We start from the raw sequence: 15838 nt of genomic DNA on the forward strand, positions 1-15838 counted from the left end.
TGTGACCTATTTAGTGCTATGGTTTCCACATTTTTGTGCTTTCCATTGATGATTTCACGATTTTATTTTATTTATTTTTTTTTTAAGATTTTATTTATTTGAGAGAGAGAATGAGAGACAGAGAGCACAAGAGGGGAGAGGGTCAGAGGGAGAAGCAGACCCCCTGCCGAGCAGGGAGCCCGATGCGGGACTCGATCCCGGGACTCCAGGATCATGACCTGAGCCGAAGGCAGTCGCTTAACCAACTGAGCCACCCAGGCACCCCGATCTCACGATTTTAAATGGCCCCGTGTCATGCTGGAATGCCTCCTGGCGCTCCTGAGTGCAAGAGGCCGTGTGTGTCTGTGAGGTGATTTCATTCAGACTCGAGTTGCATGCCGTTGGCGTGAGCTCGTGGTGAATCAGTCAACAGTCAGTGTAAACAGACACACGAGACAAAGCTGCGTGTTATCGAGTCAGTGCAAACAGTGTGACAGGAGTTTGCTGGAATCTGTGACATGTCGGCTTGGCTGGACCACGCTGCCCCAGTGTGGGGTTCAGCATCACTCTAGATGATTCTGGGACGATGTTTCTGGATGAGATTAACATTTAGACCCATGGACTGAGTAGAGCAGATTGCCCTCCCTGGCGTGGGTGGGCCTCATCCAATCAGTGGAAGACCTGAACAGAACAAAGACTGACCTCCCCCAGCAGGAGGGGATTCTACAGCAGACGGCTCTCGGATGTTACCGGCAGCTTTCCCGGGTCTCCAGCCTGATGGCGCAACCTGCAGACTGTGGATGTGACTCCGTAATCTTGTGAGCCAATTCCTTAAAATAAATCTCATTCTCTAGGTGTGTGTGTATGTGTGTGTGCATATCCTACTGGTTCTGTTTCTCTGAGGGAGAACCCTGATTACTGCACCAACCCCATGTTTCCCCAGGAGCAATGGTTCAGTTTGTGGTAACTTCATGGAATGCAACGCCCGTGGTGTCCTCCCTAACTTGGCCCCACCCCCGCTTGCCCACCAACCTGTTGTTACTCAGGTCATAGGAGCAGATGAGGCTCAGTGAAGGCACGCTACATGGCTTGCACACCTGGAGCAGATGAGACTTAGTGAAGGTGTGCTGCGTGGCTTGCACACCTGGACCAGATGATGCTCAGTGAAGGTGTGCTGCGTGGCTTGCACACTAGGAGCTGATGAGGCTCAGTGAAGGCACGCTACGTGGCTTGCACACCTGGAGCAGATGAGACTTAGTGAAGGTGTGCTGCGTGGCTTGCACACCAAGCAGATGAGGCTCAGTGAAGGTGTGCTGCGTGGCTTACACACTCGGAGCAGATGAGGCTCAGTGAAGGCACGCTGCGTGGCTTGCACACCTAGAGCAGATGAGGCTCAGTGAAGGCACGCTGTGTGACTTGCACACTCGGAGCAGATGAGGCTCAGTGAAGGCTCGCTGCGTGGCTTGCACACTCAGAGCAGATGAGGCTCGGCGAAAGCACGCTGCATGGCTTGCACACCGAGCAGATGAGGCTCAGTGAATCACGCTGCGTGGCTTGCACACCTGGAGCAGATGAGACTCAGTGAAGGTGCGCTGTGTGGCTTGCACACCGAGCAGACAAGGTTCAGTGAAGGCGTGCTGCATGGCTTGCACACCAAGCAGATGAGGCTCAGTGAAGGCGTGCTGCATGGTTCACACCAAGCAGATGAGGCTAAGTGAATCACGTTGCATGGCTTGCACACTGAGCAGATGAGGCTCAGTAAAGGCGTACTGCATGGCTCGCACACCAAGCAGATGAGGCTAAGTGAATCGCACTTGGTGGCTTGCACACCAAGCAGATGAGGCTCAGTGAAGGCGCGCTGCATGGCTTGGACACCAGAAGACGTTGTTAAAACCTGCACGTATCTGGGCTAAGATGGCCAAGGACTGGAGCATTTCAAGGGTAACCGCACGGGGTCTCCGGTGGTACCACTGTGTGCCTCCTCCCTGATGCCTCTTGCCGTGGAGCCACAGAACAGGGGGCTGGAGAGAAGACCCGGAGTCAGTGAGCTGTGAAACCCTCAAGTGCAGTGAAGAGCGAACGTCGAGGCAACAGGATTTGGTTCACTTGCTCCTTAAAGTCACAATCAGGAACCATTCCAGCTGTCCCCAGATGCAGTGTCATCCGGAGCAGTGGAGAGTGTCCTCCCAGAGGAGGGGGGATGGGTGCGGGCTTTCCAAGTCCCCGGGTCCCTCCCAACCCTGAGACCAGAGTCATCTCCCTGCTCCTTCAAGGTGGTCCCTGCCCGTCAGAGCCTCAGAGCGGGACTGCAGCAAGCCTGAGCCACGCGGTGGCAGGAACCGGCGCCTCAGAGGAGAGAGACCCATGTGGCCGCCACAGCCCCGGCTGGCTCGCTGCCCCGGTCACAGCTCCCAGCGGGGCCGGGGAGACGGCCAGGGCCTCAGCACTCACCCAGCCCCCGGCGGGGCACTTAGACAAAGTGCAAGCGACGTGGCCAACCTGGCCATTCCACCCGCGTGTGCTGTTTTTACTTCCCTGACTCATTCCATCCTCTGGGGCCAAAACTCACGTTGACATCGAGGATGATTTTACGTGGGCAGTGATGAGATGTGACAGAGTTCAAAGGTTGTAACGAAAAGGTGGAAAAGTGGCCAGACACAGGTTCTAATCCCAGACCCAACATGTAACATCTGTGAATGTATACAATTAGTTCATCTCTCTGCCCTCGGTGCCCCATCTATAAAACACACAGGCGTGGGGTGCACTGGGGTGCAAAGACTGCCTCGTATGATGAACTATCATGAAACTCCATACGGGTGTCTGTTCACTAGTGAGAATGTAACCACGTTGCCTGCCTGCAGAGAGCCGTCCCTCAGCATCCCTGTCATAGCTGCAGGCTCATCCCAAGGCCGCTGGTCCACACACAGACCCACCCCTGCCACATTCTCCATCCTTGTGGGAAGGAAGCCGAGGGCACAGTTCGCCCTGCATTTTTACATGGAGACCAGCATCTGTCAGAGTTCTTAGGCTTAATTCACACCTGGTCAAATTAATAATCATGTTGGGAGTTTGGCATCTTGGTCTTTAACACTTTTAAGAATTCAGATGTCAGATATTTTTTGCATTTGAGAAGTCTTGTTCAATACATTAGCTCTAAGGCTGGACTCTGAAAAATAAAATCTCAAGAACATTCCATTTGTTTGTAACTTTTCCTCTGCCAACTAGTAGACTCCAAATGGAGGTGATGACTTATACCCCAAGAGTGGTATTTGTTATAATGCTTCCCACTAGAAACCACTGGTTTCTGAGTGATATTGGTAAAAAATAATCATAATAATGATCAAGGTCATTGCTTTGAGAAGTGAATGGCTGTTGGTAAAACTGAAACAGCAGATAGTCTTCAATGACATTGAAGTAAAACTTTATTCCAGCTCTGAGTAATTTTCATCGGATGCCCACTGTGGAGAGATCGCCTGCAGAAAGCACCTGTCCTGTAGACACATGCACTTTCAGCTAAATCCACCTGCACCACTTATTAAGAATATGACCTTGAAAGTATTGCTTATCCACTCAAGCTTGCTTCCTGTCTTGAAAAAACATGGGGTCAATACCTTCACAGAGAGACTGGTGAGCTTGAAAGCACTTATCAAAAGTAGGGTTCCAAGCTTCAAGGCTGGCACATCCTGGCACACCCGAAGAGAATTTATACCCCTTCTTCATGCCGAAAGTGGAGAAACCTTTATAAAAACAAAGTCACCATACCTACTGCCTTAGGGCTCCAAAGAATAGAAATGTCTCCTAAAAATGTTGATCTTACAGGGGCGGGGGGTCCATGGCCAGAGTGCCAGGGAAAAGTGAGAGGAACCAGGTGCTTGCACTGGATTAACCTCCTGTGGGATCACCTGTGTGGACAGCAGAGTAGCTCAGAGGAGTCAGGGTGTCCTGATGGGTGAGGATTGCAGAAACACCATGTCTGGGTTTGAGCACTAATTCTACCGCTAACTAGCTGGTAATCTTCGGCAGGTTACCTAACTGTGCCTACACCTGAATTTTCTCATAGAATTTCTGAAAAGATTAAATCAGTGTAAACATGATGGTGCTTAGAGAGAACATGCTAAGATCTCAGCTGACATGAGCTACGTGTCTGCTTCAGGAACAAGTAGACTACAGCCACTTGCCTGCTCATAGAAAGTTACTGGAACACAGCCCTGCTCTTTTGTTCACTTGTGCAGGGGGCAGGTCTCACAGCCAAACAGAAGAACTGAGTGATTGATACAGAGATCACATGCCCACAAACCCAGAATATTTAATATCTGGCCCATTATTGAAAAAGTTTGTTGATCCCTTGAGATTGTTAATTTTATGTGTCAACTTGACTGGGCTAAGTGTGTCCAGATGTTTGTCAAACATTATTCTGGATGCTTCTATAAGGGGGTCTTTGGATGACCTTAACATTTAAGTTGATAGAGTAAATCAGATCTCTCCCCCCACAATGTGGGTGGGCCTCATCCAATCAGTTGAGGAACTGAATGGGAGAAAGAGAGGAACCCTCCCGTGAATACGAAAGAATTCTGCAGCAAATGCCTCTAGACTTCATCTGTGACATGGACTCTCCCTGGGCATTCAGCCGGCTGGCCCAACCTGCACGTGGGACTTGCCAGCCTCCATAATTGCACGATCCAACTCCATATCTATGTCACTGGTTTTGTTTCTCTGGAGAACCTTTCTTCAATATACCATGCCTCTGTTCCCATTCACAGTGAGGGCTCAGGATGTTGGAATGGAGCCCTGAGATTGTCGTGAAGGAACTGTCGTCTCTCGGGACCTCCTGGCCAAGCAGACACGAGGCCACTGCCGCCCTGAAGGACAGAGTCCCATGTGGGCTGGACTCAAGGACAGAGGAGGGAGGGGCTCCTGGTTGTCCCCACACGTGACCTAAACACCAAGGACTTTATGCCCTCCGGGTCCCACCTGCTTTCTCTCTCTCAGTCTTTGGGGGGAGGAATTAAAATTTGAGGTCTTCAACATTCTTAATCAGTTTGTTTAATTATCACATTAACACTTCCCACTTTTTATAAAGTATTTTAGTTTTTATCATCTTTCGTGCCATTATTCCAATTAATTGTGTTGGGAAATGCTGAGCCTGAGCTTCAAAGAATAAGGTGCTACTTTTTGAAGTGGTGTTGTTTGATAATAGAGTCTTCTCAGATTTCAGCATCTGGAAACGGGTTGAAACATAAAATCTTATATGTTTACACATGCATCACAATAGAGAGTACATTGTGCATGTAAGCGAACAGATGTGACATGCATGTGTTACTGTATTTCTAGCTGACATCTGGAAATACCCATTGATATTTGTTATCATTTCTCTTTAGCAACAATCATAAGATTGAGGTCTCACTGGGGTCTCCTTCAGAGATCACTTGGCGTCATGGAGTGACGCTAGGAACCACTTGATGAACAAGCAAGCTGCCAGAGGTACAGTTCAGAGCACAGTGGCGGTTCCGATCTCACCTCATGGCAGAACCTGGGGGGCCAACAGGCCAGGAGAGCATGGCCCGTGGGGTCTGCAGCTGAGGTGACTCAGTTGCCTTCAACAAGTGGTGGCCCAGGCCCTGTCTCCATGGCAGCAGGATGACAGGGGACGTGTGGGGGCCCCACGTGGCTGCCATGAAGCCGCTCACGTTCCATGCGCCAACACGAAGTCACACCATCTCACCTCATTGCAAGAGAGTCTGAGAAACATGGCCCAGTTGCGCCTGGAAGAACACACCATGAATTTTGGGGAGTGGCCAGAAATCTCTACCAGAGTTGCTCAGCCGAACCGGGGAGAGAAAAAACTCCCTGTAATCTAATCAGAGGCGGGCAGGGTATCTTCATGATGCAGAGGAGGACTTACTGAATACTCACACAGCCCTACGAGACACGTCGATCAACATGAGTATCCCGCCGGCGGTAACGTGGAGGCTGAGCAAGTGAATTTAGGGGCTCTACCACGCTTCAAGGTATCACTGCAAACAATGATGACCCCAAAAGCTTCGGGATGGAATCCATGCGTGTGCTTGTTCGTTATGGACAGGCGGCTCCGTGGCAGAGACGGAGGGCGGCCTCCCAGCAGCTCTTCTCGCCGCCGACAGCCGGAGAAGTGACCCCAGACCAGCGGCAAGCCCCTGTCCAAGGGCCGGACACACCAGGCAGCGTCGGGGCAGCGGCTCTCAGAGGGAGAGTCAGAGGCAGGGACAAGAAGGGAGGAAGGGGGGAAACGTGGAGTCAAGAACCTGGGTTTGAACCCCACTTCTGCCACTGCGTTTCTTCCATCATTATCCACTCAACAAGCATCCGTGGTCAAACGGCCACCACGGTGCTTCTGAAAGTCAAGTCGAGATCCCTGTTCTCTTGAGCTTCTGTTGCAGTGAGAAGACAGGGAGTAATAAAGCAAACAAGGGGAAGGTCAGGCTACCTGGTCTCACGGAGGACAGGCCGGGTTTGTGAGCATGCATAGTCTCTGCCGGCCCGCCATCCACTCTCCTCGTCTGCGCGCCCCTTCAGATGCCCAGCCCTCCCTCCCTCGGTCCATGCGCACTGGCCCCAGGCCCTGGTGTTGGCCACTCAGAGCCCGGCATCCTTTCATCCGAGGAGCTCCATTCCAGGACAATGCAGGCCACAGCCAGGCCAGCAGGACACCCGGGGGGACCTTTCCCTAGGATGCGGCGGGTGGGGGGGTCTCTCTACACCATTTGCTAATCATGGGCAATGCGAACCTGAAGCTACGGACAGCCGCTGGTCCTCAGCACGTGGAGAGAACCCCTGTATCAGGAAGAGAGCAGGCAGGCGATGTGGGGACCAGCAGATGAGTCTCTCCGTGTGGCTATGCCTGACACCAGTCTTTCTCCCACTGCCCACTCACGGGAGCCAGAGAATTCCCATTTTCCTTTAAGCCACTCTGGGTTGTGGTTTTGTAATTTGTGAGCGAGAAGCTTCTAATATCTCAGCAAGGGAAGGAGGTGGGCAGAGAGTGGAGACAAACGAGAAGCTGTGGTCTCAGACGGCCTCCGGGAATGACAGCCTCCGGGAGGGGACATTCGCTCTGGGCCACGTGACGAGCTGGAAAGAGAAAATTCCAGGAAGGACCCCCAGCAGCAAGCCCAGGAGTTAGGAGAAAGCCTGGGGACCCGCGGAACAGCAAGGCGCCCAGCAGTGAGCAAGGAGCCGGGGAAGCAGGCAAGGGCTCCCAGTTCATTCTGGGGGCAGAGCAGTCACCCGGAAGGTGTTGGCCAACTGGTGACAGAGCTCACTTATGCCATGGAAGGGTCGTCATGATGAGCAGACACAGGAAAACTGCTTCCAAGCCTGGACAGCAGCCAAGCAAGGGCAGATGCCGCCTTGGGTTTGGACCGGGCGTGGAGGGGCATCCTGGGGACGCAGAGTTGAAGCACTCTCCTGTCCCTTCTGCAAGACCCATTTTTTTAAAAGTTGCCAGTCCTCAGTTTGTGCTGACTTCCTTCAGATGCTTTTGTTAGTTGCCATTGTTCTCCTTCAAGAATTTCACATCTAATTCCAAAAGCAAAATAATAAATATGCACCAAAAGCTTTGCAAAACTGTATAATTAACCACTTCAGCAAGTGTTTTCCCTTTATAGATTTCTTAAAACTTTTCTGGGATTTTTTTAAGTTCTTTTGTAATAATAATAATAAATTTAAAAAGTTATTTTTAACCAAATGTAAACACTGGTCATTCTATTGGTTCGGAGAGAGTATTTTTAGACAAGTCACAGTGATTTACCCAGGGAAGCATCTCACTGGATGCTGAGACAAGACAGAGCCTGCTGGTGCGGATCCACACTTACTCCTTAAAAAGCGGCCACCTGCCTGGCCCGCGTGATCACCGCTACCCTGAAACTCCCCCAGAAGTGACTAGCGCGAGTCTGTGCCTCCAAGGACCACGGGAGAAGCTATGGCAGGAAGCTAAGCGCCTTGGCAAAGTGCTACTTTCATAAAAGCCGTATCTGCTCATGGCAGAAAATTCAGGAAGTACAGAAAAAAGCATAAGGAAGAAAATGCAAAATACCCATGACCCCCCAAACCCCCAAAGTAACAGTAAGCCTTCTGAGTCTCACCGCCTCTGAGTCATGTGGGAGTGAAGGTGTCCGACTAATCCACCATCACACTGAACGGGGTCACATTCGAATGTGTAGCCCACGTCTTCCGGGGTGGGGGACCAGCTCACGGCGGTGCCCCTGCTTGGGGGCCCTGACCCTCCCCAACCAGGGACATGAGTCTCAAAGACACTCTGTGCCTGTGGCCCTGAGTGGGGCCACATCAGCTGCTCTCCCTGGGCAGCTCTTACTGGGGCCCTGCTGTGGCAGGAGCCTCCTTCGGCTACACCCGTGGAGCACCAAAGAAGGCCGGTCATAGGGAGAGAGGGACACGCGGACAGAAGGGAGGCAGAGGTGAGGGACGCCCAGCTGGGGGGCCACGGGTCCGACCGCCCTCCTGTTGCTTTCCCAGGTCTGGGCGCCCGCGTCGGCTGCCCCAGGCCCCGTCTGTGCCAGTCCGGGTGTCCAACTCTCCACAGCCAGGGGAGGGTGGGAGCACAGGCTGGGAAGCGGCCGAGCGCGGTAAGGAGGCCTCGCGCCTGCCGCCGACAACGTCCAGGTGCGGCCACTCCTCGAGGCTCCAGATGTGGGAGCTCGATGCCTCCAGGAACCCACGTGTGCACCTCCGTCACCTCCACCTTCCCACCAGGGAAATCAGCGCGGCGGCCCGTCCCAGGGCCTGTCCCCTGAGCATTTCACTGCACCTCTAACAGCAACTTTGCCAACAGACACGGGGCTGGAAGGGACGGTCTGTGCGCTGGAATGTCCCCTTCCTCTCCCTCGTCTAGAGCTGGCTGCACTATCCACTATCCGCCCAGTCAGAAGCTTCCAGATGCATTACCACTCTGAGCCAGGCCCCATCCTAGACGCAGAAAGTGGAGATAAAGATGCCCCTCGCCCCTGGGGAGCAGGGCCGAGGGGGAGGCGGGCTGGTAGATGCTTGCCGTGGCGGGAGGGCTGGGGCTGGGGCGAGAAGCAGGGGACCGAGGGGAGGGAGGCTCAGCCAGTTGAGCCCTGGACCCCGCTGCCCGAAGGCCCGGCTGAGCATGTGTGTGCAGGCCCACACCTCTTGGCCACAGGTCCCCCACGTGCTGGGCAAGGAACGGCCACCACCCCACAGCCCCCAACAGCCCTTGGGGTGTTTCCCTCCCAAGTCCATTGAGGGAGGTCTCTGGGCACACCCTTCCTGTCCTGGCCTGACCCCTCCTCCTTCAGCCTGGCCCGGATTCCCTCAGCGACAGCCCAGGGAGCCCCGAGGGACAAACCCCATGCCTGCGTTGCCTGTAAACAGCCCTCCTGCTTGAGTCTCTAAGAAATATGCTTAACATCATATTCCATGTTCTCGAAATTTCATGTTTACAAGGCTGTTTTGGCAAGAGCATAATGCAGGCTGACCAGGACCCAAGCCTGAAACTCCGCTCTGATGCACCTTTAATGCTAACATCACCACGAGAACAGAGCCATGGCGAATGGTTGTGCTGACTGTCGCATTTCTGGGGGGTTTGGTGAGAGACACAGACATTTCCTGGAGGGAAAGGAGCCCACACCATCTGGGGCTGCCAGCTGAGTGGCTTCTATCCACACCTGGGTCCTGGTTACCTCCGTCCAGCATCCAGCAGGGTATTTGTTCTTCAGCTCAGGAGTCACCTCTTCCGGGAAGCCTTCCTTGCCTTCTCTCTCCATCCTCTGTCAATGCAAGTGAACCCTTCTTTCTCGGAGCTACCATTATACCTTTTAAATATCTGCATTATTTCGCTTATAATACCATGCAAAACTGAATCTGTTTCTATGTCTCCTTCTCATACTAAACTGTAACGTCCTTGAGGCTGGGAACCAGATCTGACTTACCTTTGCAAACCCTGTGGCTAGAAGGGTGGGTGGCACCTAGTCGGTCCCTGGGGTTGCAGTCTGGAGTTGATGCTGACACCTCGTGGTGATCACACCCCCACATAATCTCGTTGCCTTTGGAAGGGACCCAGTGGCTCTTTTCTAATAAACAGAACAGAGCAAAAAGCGATTAGCTGTCCCTTCTGAGATTTGGGCACCAAGACCATGACTTCGGCCTTTCTCACTGGCCTCAGAGGCTCCTGGAGCCCTGGCCGTGGGGCAACCCGCCGCCGCCCCATGAGCAGCCTTCCGAGAGACTCAAACAGCAAAGGTCTGAGGACCCGAGGAGCAGCCAGCCAGCACACAGGCCCGCCCAGAGCCACGCGATGGAGCCCGGACTAGGGTCGTCCCTCAGCCCTGCCCGCGCCGGCTGCCACCCAGCTGACCACCCCGACTGGGACCCGCGGAGACCCCGGGAGTCAACCAGCCAAGCCACAGAAACTGGAGACACGACATACTTTTCCTTCAAAACCACTAAGTTTGGGACTGATTTGTTACCCGGCACCAGGGGCTGATGCAGGGGCTGATACAGTGCTTACCCGTTCATTCCGCTCCTGACGTGAGGACGCTGGATTCACTCGGCGCACACAGGGTGAGGGCGGGTGTTCAAGCCGACCGGACGACAAGACCATCGAGACTGCGGGACACGAAGCATATAAAATATATATATAAAACAATAAAATCAGGCCCTAACCCCAGAGAGTTCAACCTGATGACAGGGAGCATAACGTGGGGTCAAGTGCGTTCAAACCTGAGTCCTGCCTTGTAAGGGCGTCGAGACAGGGCGCTTACCTTCCCTTCAGAGGCTTCTGAAAAACCCAAACATCAGCTGGTAGGGGGAACCACTCCAATATTTAAGAAATATTTACTAATAACCACTCATTCACAGGCCCTCTGTTAGCAGCTGGGGACACAGAGACAAATACACACCATCCTCCCTGCTCGAGGGCCGCAAATGAACAGGAGGACAGAGGCTCCGAGGGGTCCCTGAGGCCCAGAGTGATCAATAAACCCCACTTCCTGCTGTTTTGCCTGTTCGGCACACAGGCTCCTAAGGAGTTACATGGGACAAAAATAATTAGTAAAATCAACTTCTGTTTGCGACGGGTTTTGATAAACTGGAGGGTGAGAGACTGAAGCCATGTTACTAACCACCTAACGCTCTGAGGAGGTGCTGACAGGACACCTCATTCTCTTGGTGCCGCCAGCGGTGACGAGCGGAGTTTCAGCGGGACGTGTTTTCATGAACCTCAGGGCCAGGAGGGACACAGGGAACCACCAGCCAACCTCTCTCCCGAGACTGCATCTGGGTGCTTCCCGGGAGAGCAGGACCCGGGCATGTGGGCTCCACAGCAGGACCACGAATTCCCGGCTCCGTTCCTCCTGCCTCTCTCCCTCGGGCCCGTCCGTGACCCCGCACACCCCTCCCTCGGGCCCATCCGTGACCCCGCACACCTCTGGTCTCTGGGGAAAACAGCTTCTCTCACGTATATGACGAATGCAAACACCAGAGGTGGACGAAGAGTGGCGGAAGCCTCTGTCTTAGGGGCTCTCGGTTGGTCTACAGGAGGACTGGGCGCGGCCGAGATTCACCAGCCAGGTCACCCTGCTCTCGCAGTGTCCCCTCTAGTCGTGCAGCGAATGTGGCACCGAAGAAGATTCTGATGGTCTTGCCTCCAGGAGCAGGAGACCCATGGGAAAGTGCCCTGCCCTCCACATCCGCAGAAGAACCGAGGGCCAGTCTGTACCCATCAGAGCCAGGCCCAGGGGACTCATGGACGGACACCTTCCCCACGATGGAGGAAAGCCACGACTCACCACGCAGGACCCAGCATGGTGTTGTTAGCTCAGTTGCACTGGTGTGGATTTCTAGCACGTCGCACACCTGCTCGAGGCTGGGAGGAGGGTGTGCACAGGGTCCCGGGGACCCCGGGGGAGCCACCCCCGTGACCTCAGGAAGCAAACACTCAGGCGGTGCTGCCCCTCCTCTGAGCCCCAGGACAGAGCATCAGGGGTGCGGGGAGACGGTGCTCAAGCCGACAGTGTGGCTGGAGGCCACGGGGAGAGCAGGGAGCCAACGGTGGCCTTCCCTGGGGCACGACACCGGAGCCTCCGTCTGCATCGCGGGAACACCGACGTCAGCGCCCCAGATGGTTTGCCCCTCCCGACCGACACAGTCAAGAACTGAGCGGTGGCAATGGCCCGTCCACGTCCTCTGAGCTCTGGGTTCTGAGTCGCGAGAGGGCGGGGCAGCCTGGACAGGACAGCACATGCAGGGGCTGCAGCTGTGCCCCCCTCGCCGGCCCGACAGAGTGGCTGTCACCTCACCACCCGTGGGAAGAACGTCCTGGCTACACCGAGCGGGTCCCATGTCCTCCACGGCCCCAACAGGGCGCCTGGAACGCGAGACTCGCCAACACGACCTAAACCTTAGGTGGGGTTCAGGGTGGTGACAGTGGCCAGCCAGGACCCTGGGGACCTGAGACGCAGGCCCGCGCTGGCCCGAAACCAGGGCCTTCACTGCCTACCTTTGAACCTTTGAACCTCTCTCTCTCCCAGTCCATGAAACAAAGTTGTTGGGACTCCAGTTTGACAAGGAGGAGCCCACAGGCATTGATTTCATCTCTTCCTCAAAACCCCGCTGAAGCCACAAAGCACCAGCAATACAATGTAAATCCCGAAGAGAAGGCGGAGAGAGAGACACAGAATTTCGGAAAGATGCTCCCAGGGGACGCACCTCAGCTGAGGGACGGAAGTGAGGAGCTCTAGGCCTGGGGCCGAGATGCCAGCCGCCTGCTCCCCGGGGCACAGCAGGTGGGGGGCTCAGGGACGGCGGGACGCGAGTGACTCCGGGAGGTCGCACCTGCCGTCTCCTGGTACCGCTCTCTCCGTGGGACCGTGCCCGTGAGCACAGACAGGTCCCTCCATCAGGGAACTTACGCCCACCTGGGGAAATTGGATATTAAACACACAAATACTTCCATAACCCAGAGTGAGGACCGCATAGGAGGAGCTGAGGCGGAGTGGGGCTCAAACGCAGGACGCGGTGGGACGGGGCTTCAGGGTGGAGGCGGACACGCGGAGTCGACTGGAGCAGGCCAGACCCCGGCTGCGAGGACAGCATCTCAGTGTTCATTTTAGACCAGCGGTCAAGGAAGCCCTCTCTGTGAAGAGGACATTTAGGCCGAGGTGGGCAGCAGGAAGAAGGCAGCGTGCGGAAGTCAGGGCGGGGAGTGATTCCGGAAGCAGGGACGTGAAGCAGGAATGTGCCCCGTGTGCTCGGGGGGGCCTGAAGGACGGCCCAGCTGCAGGCGGATCACAGCACATTTTTGCTGGATGAATAAATGACTTTCCAGGGTGAGGCCGGGCCGTGTGGCTCTGTAAATGTCACACCAAAGGGAGACGAGAAGAGGGACGATGGCCTCACCGTGCTCTAAGAAGGCCCCTCTGCTGCCGTGTGAGAACGGGGCTAGGCTCAGGGTGCCTACAGTGAACAGCCCGAGACAGCTCCAACCGCCTCCTCGGGGAAAATATTTACCGATCGCATCAGGGTGGGTGACTCTTCAGGGTCAGACGCCACACCAGGAAGGACACTTGCAGGCAGACTCCCTGTTCCGTGTTGCCCCACCCCAGCCCCCTCTGATCCGGGACCCTCACTCTGCCCTCGATTCGGGGCCGGCACAAGCAGCATTCCGGACAGCCAGAAGGAATATCATGGAACGAGGAGTTTGGAGGACAGTCACCCAGGTTTACATGACAGTGGCTTAGATTCCTGTGGTGGGGGTGGCGGTTGAGGGGGAGGTGGGTTTGGGAGGCATTCCGGAGGGAAGTCAGCAGATCCCCCTGGAACATGGGGAGTGAGGCAGGGAAGCATCTCAGAAAACACGGCATTTTGGCTTCAGAAACCGGAGAGATGAGGAGCCATTTGCCAAGATGGAGGACAGGCAGTTGGGTGGGAAATGCAAATTCTGTCCTGGTCACAAGGACTTCGGAACGTCTGTTAGAGCCCACGTGGATGCCAAGTAAGGGGAGGGGAGTTGGGCTGGGAGGATGGAGCAGGGTGTCCAGGGGACGAGCTGCTGAGGAAGGGGTGCTGGGGACAGGGCTCAGGGACATCAGTGTCCAGGGTCGAGCAGAGGAGAAACCAACAGGAGGGTTAGGGATCCCGGGGTGGAGGGGGCCAGAAAGGACCAGCCAGCGCCTCAGTGAGGACACAGCTCCAAGGCCCCCAGCACTCCAGAAGATGCCTGGCGGAGACAACAAGGAGCTTCCCCCTGATGTCCATCACAACCCAACTGGAAGCCGCCCCAGTCCTCACTCTGACACACACCCAGCCATGTAGAAGCGCACTGTGTGCCTGGCAATGCCCCTCCCCATCCCGGGGAGCTCGCCAGGGAAGCCGGAGAGGGACGCTGCGCTTGGCTCCTGGTCTCGCATGGAGGGATGAGCCCCAAGCACCCTCTGCCCTGTCCTGGACTCACATTGGAGAGACTGGTGAGGCTATTTGGGAACAATAATCAGGCAGATGGGCTCAGCTCCACCCCTTTCCTCGTGGGAGCCAGGCGTCCATGGGCCGGGTTCCCGCTCCTGGGCTGCCCCACGTAGGTGAGGGCTGTGGCCCCTTGAGGTGGTGGGCAAGCCGGCGTCATCCGTGGTCTTCCTGGAAGCCCCTTTGGCAGATACGCCCAATTCCAAATCCTCCAACTTGGCTGCTACCAGAGATAAAGGTAGTGTTTATGTCTATAATTATTTTCTTACTTGGTTTTTCAGCATGTTTAGAATCTAAATGGGGAAGGGAGTTACTATCTATTTATTGGGAACTCCCTTAAAATGCCAATAGAAGTAACAGGACCATCATGTAAAGACCTGTCCAACCGTAATGTTCATCAAATGAATTAATAACGTACAAAGCTTCTCGTTAGAGCTGTTCTGACCAAGAACTGGAAGTACAGTGGATGCACCTGAACTACAGAGAAGCTGGGGCGGATGTAGGACATTCTTGTACCACCAACCCCTTGAAAACAATCAGCTTACGAGACCATTTGAGGGGATTTCCACAAATTATTTTCCAGTGCGAAATAAGAGATCAAAACTGTGTATTCGTGCCGCTTTTGCACAAATAACTCAAGAAAACATGTTGTGTGCACGTGTATATGAGATGGCAGAAAATCATGAAGAGACAGACCGGATCCTGTCCTCGGGCTTACGGCTCCGGGAATGCACGCCGATCTCACGTGTCGTGTTTTGTGATGGATGGAGAGTCAAAAGCCATCACTCAGAGTAGATAAATCAAGGAACAGAGACAAAAGTATATTTAGAGATATAAAAGTAAACACCGGAAGAAACACGCAAATAAAAACATGGCAGTGACAAGTAGAAGGGAGGGAGGAAAATATCGTTAAATTACGTTGTAATTCTTTCTGTGCTGACCACTCGGTCAGAGCAGTGGAGGATGCGTATTTCCTACTGAGATCCATTTAGGACCAGCTCCTGGAAGAGGCCTCAAACTTTATCAGAATGCAGTTCAACAGTGGTGTAACCAGTCACTCGGTAAACGGACGAAGGATCTGGATAGACATCCTTCCAAAGAAGACACGCGTGTGCCAGGCGAGCAGAAGAAGAGACGCTCTCTGTCACCGGCCTGTGAGGCCACACCTCCCTCCCCGGGGCTCTAACCAGAAGTCGGGGGACGGTGAGCGTTGGCAAGGAATCCAGACACCACACGCTGCTGGTGGGAACATAAAATCGTGCAGCTGCTTTGGAAAACCGCCTGGTGGTTCTTCAGATGGTTAAACATGGATTCCCACATGACCCAGCAAGTCCACACCTCGGCACGCACCCGGGAGAGGCAGCATCATCCTCGTTAGTAACGG

Source organism: Neomonachus schauinslandi, chromosome 10 (assembly GCF_002201575.2).
Source record: "Neomonachus schauinslandi chromosome 10, ASM220157v2, whole genome shotgun sequence".
NCBI classification, from domain to species: Eukaryota; Metazoa; Chordata; class Mammalia; order Carnivora; family Phocidae; genus Neomonachus; species Neomonachus schauinslandi.